An 11,029-nucleotide genomic window follows, 5' to 3' on the forward strand; every position below is an offset into this window, starting at 1 on the left:
TCAGGAAAATTAACATTAAAAAATACCCTGATACGAAAATGCCAGGTTTTTTTTCTGCCAGTGTTTATAGAGCAAAGTACCTACATAAAAGTCCTGGGGGTGTTTCAAAAGATTTAGGAGTGACTAATGGGGTGTTACAAGAAACTTGCGATCAATTGCAAGTCTAATTTCAGTCCCTGAATCAATCATATGTCTTACAATTAATTGCAAAATTGCGGATGGGAGCAGATCTGCTACTTAAAACAAGGAGAGTAATCTAACTACAGTTCTAAAATTGCAACAGAATATTTGCAATTGTTTTCTTGAGTTATTCAAATTCCTTGTTGCATGTGGTATAAAACGAATTGACTGCATTGGTCAAATCATGTTGTTTAGTTTAGTATACTCCAACGATGTTGCAGGACTAAGCCTGTTCATCGATCAAAGTAGAATGTCTATTGCTGCTCTCCTTCAGACAAAATTAGGTGTGCTACTTATGTTGGCAGGGGTATCGTAGACAGCAAAAAAATTCCATGAGAACACATGAGAATCGAAAATCACTCAAAATCATAGGCAATCTTCTCCCAATGCTTATCCAGTCTACAATGCCTTCAACGCCTACTTAGCCTGTTGTACACGAGCAAATGGGAGACTGAATGTCAAACATCCGTACCGTTGCACACATGAGGTACCATCCAAAATGTACCGTTGCACGGCTTTAGGAGGTGACATCACAATACGATTAAATTCTTTGGCTTAGTAAAAAATGAAGGTGAAATACGCGCATAGCTTGCTGGCTACATGCGCAATGCTGCCCGAGGTCATGTGCGCTTGTGGGATTTGCTTTTTGCTTTCAATATTTTTGCTCCCTCTTCATAGATTACTGCTGGGAAAAACTTCTTTTTCATATATTATTTTTCATATTTTCGCTAAATTCTGAAGCGTTGTACAACACAAATAGCGAATATTCTTATTCGTGCAATGGTGCGAGATTTCGCATTCGGTGTGAAATATTGTACCATCGCACTCATGCCTATTCGCTATTTGTATACTGCTGCCTATGAATCATTAAGATTGTGTGTTGAATATCATGTGCCTGTCAGCATTTAAGCATGACTTAGAGATGCACTTAAATCACACTTAAATTAAATTTTACCACACATTGATTTTTGTGAGCCTCCCCCCAACTGAATGTTAAAGGAGAATGGAACTCTTGGAGCAAGTTAGCTTTTGTGAAAGCAGAAAAATCAAAGAATAAGATCAACAAAAGTTTGAGTAAAATAGGACTAGCAATAGAAGAGTTATGAGCATTTGAATGTCGAGATCACTAATGCTATGGAGATCCTCCCATTGGCAATGCGACCAAGATCTATGATGTCACAGATGAACAACTCTCCCCTTTTGGACACTGAAAATATACCCCAAAACACCCCTTTTTGCTCATTCTAATCATATGACAAACGAATCATCAATGATATAATGTTGTGAATCCTCTGTACTTGTCCTCTCATAAAGAGAACACCTCACCTTGTGCTATACTCTATAAAAGTGAGAATATAAGTGAAATAAGTACTAAAGTAATGAGGGAGTTGTACGTGTGTGACATCACAGATCTTGGTCGCATTGCCAATGGGAGGATCTACATGGCATTAGTGATCTCAATATTCAAATGCTCATAACTTTCGTATTATTCATTCAATCTTCCTCAAACTTTCAACAATATGTTTCTTTGATTTTTCTCTTTGATATGGATTCAGCTGGTTTCAAGGGTTTCATTCTCCTTTAATGTCCACAAATTACTAGATTTATTCTCTCAAAGTTTGTCTGTGCTATGAGAGATACCTGCAGTTCCAGTTTGAAAGCAAAAATTCATTAATCTTCTCCATAGAAATGTGAGAAAATAGTTGCACTTTCATAAACTACATGTAGGCCTACAGTGTGGGAAGTTGTCCGGTTCAGGTATTGTGAATGTGTGAAATAATAGGTCAACTCGGCACTTGAGACAACTTGGCAAAAAATTAAGGTGCTGAGTTGTCCATCGTAAGACCCCAACCCTTACCATCAGAACCTTAACGGTAATAACCCTATGGTAGTAAGATTAAATCAATTGCCTAGCAGAAAACATTGCAACTAATGTACATGTTCAATACAAACATTTCGGCACCTAATTTTTCGATGGGGTCAAGTTGTCACGAGTGCCGAGTTATCTGGAACCTCATAATTTTGAGAACTTTCTCTAATGAACTGGTAGTTACCAACTCCAAAGATTTGGCAGGTTTGCAGGTTGAGGTTGTACGACAAGTGATGTGGATTGCAGAAGTATCATGAAGTGAAAAAGGGTGAATTGTGTATGTATTAGTGCAATGATGACAGTAGTCATGCTTACACATATCATGGCTATTTATTTAATTACTGTGGCTTTTCCAAGAATTTCTTCTTTTTATGCCGTGGCGTCCATCGTCTGTCGTCCGTCCACAATTTCAAAATGCTTCTTCTTCGCCATTTCAAGTCCGATTTCAATTCTGTTTGCTTTGTATGATAGCACTAGGTGGGGGATTCAAAACTTCTACACAGAATTTTGAAACTCATTAAATATCCTAATTTATGCGCATTTTTCAAAATTAAAAAAAAATGCTTTTGTCTTCTTTATTTGTTGACCGATTTTGAATTTTTTGCTCCCATCTGGTAGAGCTTCATGAGGTTAAACCAAACTTCTACACAGAATTTTGACTAGAACAATTTTTATGCTAATTCATGCGGAATTAATTTATGCATGTTTTTAAAAATTCACATGAAATGCTTCTACTTCTTTATTTGTTGACCGATTTTGATTTTTTTTCTTCCATCTGGTAGAGCTTCATGAGGTTTACCAAACTACTACACAGAATTTTAAAATTTGGAGTAGAAAATTATTTATGCTAATTTATGCGAAATTCATAAATCACAGAAAATGCCTCTTCTTTATTTGTTGACTGAATTTCAAAAGGCTTCTTCTTCGTCATATTAAGTCTGATTCCATTTCTGTTTGCTTTATATGATAGCATTAGGTGGGGGATTCAAAACTTCTACACAGAATTTTGAAACTCATTAAATATGCTAATTCATGCGTATTTTAAAAAAATCACATAAAATGCTTCTTTAATTGTTTACCGATTTTGATTTTTTTTTCTTCCATCTGGTAGAACTTCAAAAAGTTCACCAAACTTCTACACAGAATTTTGAAATTTTCAGTAGAAAATTATTTATGCCAATTTATGCAAAATTTATTCATAAATCACAAAAATGCCTCTTCTTTATTTGTTGACCGATTTTGATTTTTTTTTCTTCCATCTGGTAGAGGTGCATGAGGTTCACCAAACTTGTACACAAAATTTTGAAATTTTGTTTAGAAAATTATTTATGCTAATTTATGCAAAATTTATTGACAAATTACAAAAAATGTTTTTTCTTTTTCATTTGTTGATCAATTTCAATTTTGTTTGCTTTATATGAAAGCTCGAGGTGGTGATACAAAATTTCAACACTGAATTTTCAAACTCATGAAATATGCTAATTATATATTTTCAAAACTCACAAAAAATACTTATTTATTTGTTGATTGATTTTGATTATTTTTGTTCCATCTGAGAGCTACATGAGGTTCACCAAGGTTCTACACAGAGTTTAGAAATTTTGACTAGAAAATTATTTATGCTTAATTTATGAAATTTATTTATAGATCACAAAAAATGCTTCTATGTCATTTCTTCATCGATTTCAATTCTATATCCTCAATTTATGTCACCAATATAATTCACTACAGTGTCAACTGGGCTGAAATTAAAATTGTGTTAAATTTCGTTGCGAGATGCCGGATGAGCTCCACATCATTGATGTGCTAGTTAAGTGAAAAAAGGTGAATTGTGTATGTATTAGTGCAACGATGACAGTAGTCATGCTTACACATATCATGGCTATTTATTTAATTACTGTGGCTTTTCCAAGAATTTTTCTTTTTTTTTATTCATCCCTGGGACCTAAACTGAAGATGACATAAACCTTGTAACTTTGATCCATTTCACTGTTTTTAAAAGTCTCATTTCTCTCCCTTAATACTTCCTTTCTCATGTTTTCTTTTTTTTCTCTCCTTTTTAAAGAATTATTTTAATCCCTTTTTAGAGGTTGTGTTACCCCGTCTCCACATGTTACCAAGTAGTAAAAGTGCAAGCACAATTTTTTTGTTCATTGCAATACTGTAATTGGTTATTAATAAGGCCTGCATGTTATTGAAAGAAATAAAAGACATACGAGTAGGTCCATATTCTGAAATCCGGTTTGGCATGATAAACTTTAATATGTGGTGTTGCAAGAAACCTTGCAATTGATCGCAAGATAATTTGGGGACCACAAATCAATTGAAAGTCACCCATTGCATATCAACTTTGCAATTGATTGATGGTCTGCTTATTGCATAAACAGGTATGATTTGCTTTAGTTAAAATTGATATATCACTTGTTAATTGGCATCTGAAATTTGCAATTGATTACAAGTATTTTCTTGCAACACCCCTTCAACTTTTATCTGTGATTGAGGGGCCAAATGTAAAAAAAAAAAAGAACACGTTTAAAAATTAGAGTTCAGTTTATCAGAACATTTGAATTACAAAAACAGTACCCCCTGACTGAGTCCCCCTCCCCCTTTGTGTGTTTTTTTTCTAGGGGAGGGGTGTGACCGTGTGAGGTTATTAGTTGTTCACTTACACCCGGGGAGCATTTCATGAAATGATCCATCCAAGATTTCTTTGTCATTGTTAGAAGCTACTGAAATTCTTGCATCTGATTGGTTGAGCAGTGTGAAATTTTAGGTTTAGCTCAAGTATTTTATGGTTCAGAATGGACAAAGAATAGGGTAGGGAAGACATTGGGTGTTTCAAAACTGATAGTCTAAATTATGATGGTGTTTTTTTTTCCTTTTACCTTTTTGCTATAAGGAAGCTTGAATGCCTGAAATTGATTTGCTTTTTGAAGCTATTGCGGTATTCTCATCGCATTAAGAATTTCTTCTAATTTCAGAGAATATGATGCAATTAAGCATTTCAAACAGGAAAATCTACAACAAAATAAATTAAATATGTTCCACTTAGCAATGCCACTTTCCAGGGCTGTTATTGCAAGCGATTTACTGGTCAAAGAAAAGTGCATAGTTGTATTCAGATAACTTTATCAAGCCAAATTTAAGCAAAATACTTTTCAATAGGTGGTTTCAGACCGCCTCGAAGTTCGTCAGTTCCAGGTATTCTCTGATCGGGAAATTTACCCCGATCAGAAAATACCAGGTATTTTGGTAATGTGAAAGCAAACTACGCGTAATTTCCCCGAAAGAAAATACCCGCTAAATAGTAGGTACTTGGCGAAATTACGAGAACTTTCGCGGGGATTATTCCAAGGTCGCAGGTATTTTGGCAATGTGAAAGCAATTTAGGGGAACTTTTAGCCCAGCGTGTTGTTGGGCGCGGGGGCCGTGGGTGGCTCCTGGGCTAGTGGTTTTGAATCTCGCGCCTTGCCTGCTTATTAGACCATACTGCGCATGCTCCTAACTTCAGGAATTTATCCCGAAGGGTATGTTTCGGGGCGGTGTGAATGCAGGAATAATTAATGGGTATTTTTTAGCCTAAAAATGTTCTCGTAATTTAACGGGGATTCTTGTGATCGAGGCGGTCAAACCGCCTAACGTGTCGTCAAAATAGGTATTCCAATTGGTGCACAATGTAGTATGTATGTATCCACCTGTGCCCAGGATGAACGACTGAGCATATTGTACATGTACGTTCGTAAGCTGCACACATGCCAGACTTTGCCAGCGAGGGGCTGATTTTAATTAATAGATTTTTAAAACGAAATACTGAGCCAAAAATGACAATTGAATAGCAGAGATGGTTTAAGTATTATACTTAAAGGTATTGTTTAACTTTGTGAGCAGCCGATTTAAAAAATTCTCAAACCAAGACGAAACATGTGTACAAGTGCATGTATTAGAACTAATAAACCCTGAAAACAACCATTATTGAGAATGAAAAGCTAAAACTACAAGGCAAACCCCGATTTTGTAAATAGGCGTCTTATAGACGCCTAAATAGTACACATAAGTGTATGGGATGAAATTAAGATGGTGTTTTTGGTCACTTTATATTTCAATTTTTGAAGCACTAAATAAGTATTTTCAAACGCAATTTTTTCTGGGCTTCATTTTTGTAACATATCACAGACACAGGTGACAAGTGTGACCTTCTAGCTCAGATTTTTTTAAAGTCAAACCAATGTTAACCAATCACTTTAAGCAGGAAATGCTTAAAATTCTGACTTGTATGTAAGTATTGAATTGAATACCGGCCCAGTAATACAATGATTTGTAGTTTTATACAAGCTTCTTTTTTTATATAAAAGAATTGTCTATGGAAAAACTTTCTGTATGATTCTTTATTCTCACAGTGAATGCTTAAACAGGGAATAAGGTTTTAAACGATATGTGTTCTGAATCTGGATACTGGGTTTTTCAAGCAAAAAGCATTTGCAATCCATAACTTGAAGCAAGGCTGGTGTATGTTTATAAAATGAGAGAAATTGAGATAACTGTACTACCTTTACATGTATGTCAGAGCAGTCGGGGTTGGATGCAAATTTATTCTGATGCCGACTTTATGCCCGTATTTAAGCCTAAATTCTGAGAAAAAAAATCTTGCTCTTTTGATACACATCTACACAATACATGATACAAAAAAAGAAGTATTGTTAAAGTCGAATCCTAGGTGAGATTTTTCACTTAGGCTTTCATCCTTATTTCACCTCTCCATCTTTCTTTCTCCCTCTCTCCCTCAGACTATAGCGCCACTCTCTCTCTCCCTACCCAAAAGAGTGACTCTTTGGCCCTGTCACCATAGCAACCATAATGCAGACAATATCCACTTGCTTGGAAGACCCTCTTGATGCGATCCTTTTTTCCTCCCTCTCTTTCTCTGTCCTTTCCTCTCATTTTCAAAATTTATTTTCTTTTCTCATGTACAATGTCCCATGGTGCTATTGTGCGGGCTGACAGCTGGTAACGATGCATTTTAATAGCTCGGAGGCGAGCCCGGCGAGGAGTGTGTGCTTGCCTCCGTCGCCGCCGTGCTCAGCCAAAACCAGTGAAAGCCTCACAATGAACCCCACTGACTTTGACGGTCAAAATTTTACAGTTTCAGCAGTCGTAGTGTATCAGGATAATTATATGTGTGTACTCAATTTTTTTGCCACTAGTCAAGTGAAGTGTGTGTAATGTTGAGCAAATTGCAATATGGCAATATATATATCTACGTGTCATATGAATACGGCGGTGCAAAAAATACATTGTGTACATGGGCAATCGTTGCTTGCACATGCGGCGACATGCATAATTTAACAGGCCGATTGAGTCTGACTTGAGACATTTTGCATGCATTGATAGATTTGTCAATGTTTGGTGGTGATAGAAGATCAATGGACATTCTATGGCTTCTTGAAATTATGAATCGGAAAACGATATTTCCCCAAATCACATTACATGTATGAGTCCCTTTTATGGCGGTATTGGTATATTGGTATATGGGGAAGAAGGAGGGAAAGGGAAGGGGGATGCTTGGCTACCCCATCTTTAAACATTCAGCATCTTCAAAGGATTTAACCTCCCTTTTTCCACAAATCTTGGTTCTACCCCTGTTGGAAATAAAAAGACAGGTAGTATAGAAAGAAAGATCAGGTGTTAAGTTGGTAATGGAGATAAGACCTACATGTACATGTAGATAAGAAAAGAAAGATCTATAGACGTAAGAAATGTTAAAAAAATTCATACTAGAAACAAAAATAGATTCTGTAAATTATAAGGGTAAGTTCATCCTGATGTCAAGTGGGTTTTAAAAATAAAAGAAGAAAAAAAAATGAGAGCAACAAACACAAAGGTAGATAGTTTGGCAAAAATTCATCTACGAATAACAGAATTATTATTTATTTCCTTTGCACACCAATGTTGCAAATTACATGTTAAACAATCAAATTCAACCATTGTAATAATTATTTTGTCCCTTGAACATCTTTTACTGAAACATCATGATAGCTATATTATAATTTTGCAGTAACTAGTGTATTGGTGTAATGAGTAAAGCAAATGTTAGAATATTAATTTTAAAGAACAAAAGTCATATCCCTCCAGAATAAAGCCCAACTATTTTCTGATTTCCCATCACCCTCCCCCCCCCCCCCCCAATATGTCATTTTACTTAACCTGATGCTTTGAGATTAGTGTCATTTTTCTTGTCATGTGACTGAGATTTAAGTCATGTGACTGACATTGTTTTAGTCAGTCCATGAACTTGAATAGTTCATGATTTTAACAGTACATGTACTTTTAATAAAAAAAAAAGTTTTAATACTTGAGTTTTTATTATGTACCTGCTTTAATAGATGCAGAATGGTTGAATTTGATAATTTGATACTTCCTTATTGGTCTTATGTTTGTCTAATAGCCAAGAAATCTAGTCAAAACTGGAGTGTGAAAAGGGTGGGTGATGCTTATCAAGAAATGATGAAGATAAAAACACAATTTTGGTCTAGTTTGGATGAGAATTGGGAGGAGGAAGAGAGTGAATTTGATGTTTGTCTTGTTATTCTATATCCCATATTTCCTTGTTTGCTACTAGCCCGACCACAACACACATGTAATTGAAAGTTGATATGTTTTGAGAAAATGAGAAATTCAACTCTAGTTTTTCCAGGATGTTTAGCATTTATGTAACATTATGGGGGGGGGGGATTTTTAACTGCAATAAATGGGATATGAAATTACATATTCAATTACTAAGAATTAAAATTTTGTGGATGTAAACGCCGTAAACGGGTAACCTTTTCATGAAAGTAAATTTGGACCATATCAGAAAAGTTCAAGAACTATATATTCACATACAGAGAACTGTGCATTTCATATTGTTTTGTTGATCGTCTGGCCATAAGTTGGGAAATGAATTCCATTTCTATCTGAATTGCATAGTATCATTCTTTAAATTTGCTTTTGATATAAAGCTAGCCCTTTCCATTGCACCCTCCACTTTTTATTGTAAATAACCTCCAACGTCACTGTCGGCCATTGACTGCACATGCACCCATCCCGGTTTAGCTTCCAGTATGAGCTGCAAAAGGGATTATTTCTTCAAGGTTCAAGTTTCAAGGGTCCAAGTGTTTCATTAATGATTTTCATTGTCTTATTTGCTTTGAGCCAATCAGATGCAAGGGTTTTGGTAGCTCACAAAACTAGTCGGTGAAACTGAAAACATGTTCGCTTCATGAATTGCTCCCTATGTTCAGCTTCCCTTGGACACCGTTCTCACTACCTTCCTAAAACTAGTTTACTGGAAACTAGTTTAACGTGTAATGAGGATGGTCAAATCGATCTTGGAAGCAATCTTCCAAACCGGTTCATAAAACCACCTCTCGAAGTAGTTTCCAAGATCGCTTCGCCTCGTTAAACTGGCTTTCGCGTAAGTGAGGACACAAGCGTTCTTCGGGAAGCGATCTTCGCACATTTTGAGCACGTTACTCCACACACTGTGTGTGTCGCCCCACTGAGAGCGTTCCCGTAGCAACAAGATCGCTTTACATGAAGTGATTTTGAAAACCACTTTCGGGTGATCAAATGGGAATGCTAGCAAAGCGATCTTCCAAACTGGTTTCTTGAACCAATTTCCAGTAAATTACATAGTTTTAGAAAGTGTAATGAGAACGGGGTCTTAGATGGGACGTTTCTGGTCCAATCTTTTCCACAAGCAGTATTACGAGACTAAAATATGGAAAAATATAGTGATTTTCACTGCCATATTTTGCTTTGAGCCAATCATATGCAATTGAATTGAATTGAAAAGGTTTTATTATTATTGCACTTTGCAGCCAAAAGGCTGAATTGGTTACAATTTACAGGTGTACATTCATAGCAGTACAAGTGATTGAAAACCATCAAACATGAAATAATAACAGTAATATATTGCAACTCAATATAATGAGTGAAAGTGCATACTAAAAGGAAAAGGTAAAGTAAAAACTGAAAAGTGGTGGTGGTAGGAAGCATTTTCTAAGCATCCTGATTTCAAAAGAAAGAGTACGGTAACAAGATCAAAGTAGGTGACAAAATCAGGAGGGAGTCTGGGGGATGAGCAAGCAGTCAAATTCAATGCACAGTTCCAATCAAGAATCATTATAGGGATGCTCAGGGCTGAAGATATTCTTTATCCCAATAAATAGAGTAAAATTCACAGAGCAAAATTTCATCAAAATCGGATAACAAATATCGAAGTTATTGAATTTTAAAGTTTAGCAATATTTTGTGAAAACATGCAGTTATATGCACGTTGCCATGAATGTTCATTAGGCAAGCTGATGATGTCACATCCCCACTTTCCTTTTTCTTATGTTATTACATGAAATCATAATTGTTTCATTTTTTCATAAATGTGTAAATGATGTGTCTCTATTATGATGAAATAAGTTGCAGCAATAATAAACCCATTGGTTTAGTTCTTGGTAGAAAAATTTGAATAAACCTAAGTTCATAAATACATAAGAACAAGTGGGGATATGACATCATCAGCCCACCTAATGAATATTCATGACGACATGCCTAGAAGAACTGTTTCACCGGAATAATGCAAATCTGTAATATTCAATAACTTTGATTTTGATCAAATTTTCCTCATTTTTGTTCGGTTTATATACACTGTAAAAACTGTGTTGTTAAAACTGACACCAGTTGGTTTTAATAGAGGACCACACCCTGAGGTGTTGAAATTACACCCTAGAGATTGAACATAACACCAGAGAGTGTAAATGTTACAACCAAAGGTGTTGTAATAACACCTATAGGTGTTAAACTAACTGGTGTGGTCATCTATGTACACTGGTTAACACCACAGTTTTTGCTGTGTAAACCCACCTGCCGACCGTTTGATAGTCTATAAAAATCACTCACTAATCGCTTCATGAAATGCCCCGTCACAGGTTTCTTCAGAAGTGACAG

Source organism: Lytechinus pictus, chromosome 12, assembly GCF_037042905.1.
Source record: "Lytechinus pictus isolate F3 Inbred chromosome 12, Lp3.0, whole genome shotgun sequence".
Taxonomy (NCBI): Eukaryota; Metazoa; Echinodermata; class Echinoidea; order Temnopleuroida; family Toxopneustidae; genus Lytechinus; species Lytechinus pictus.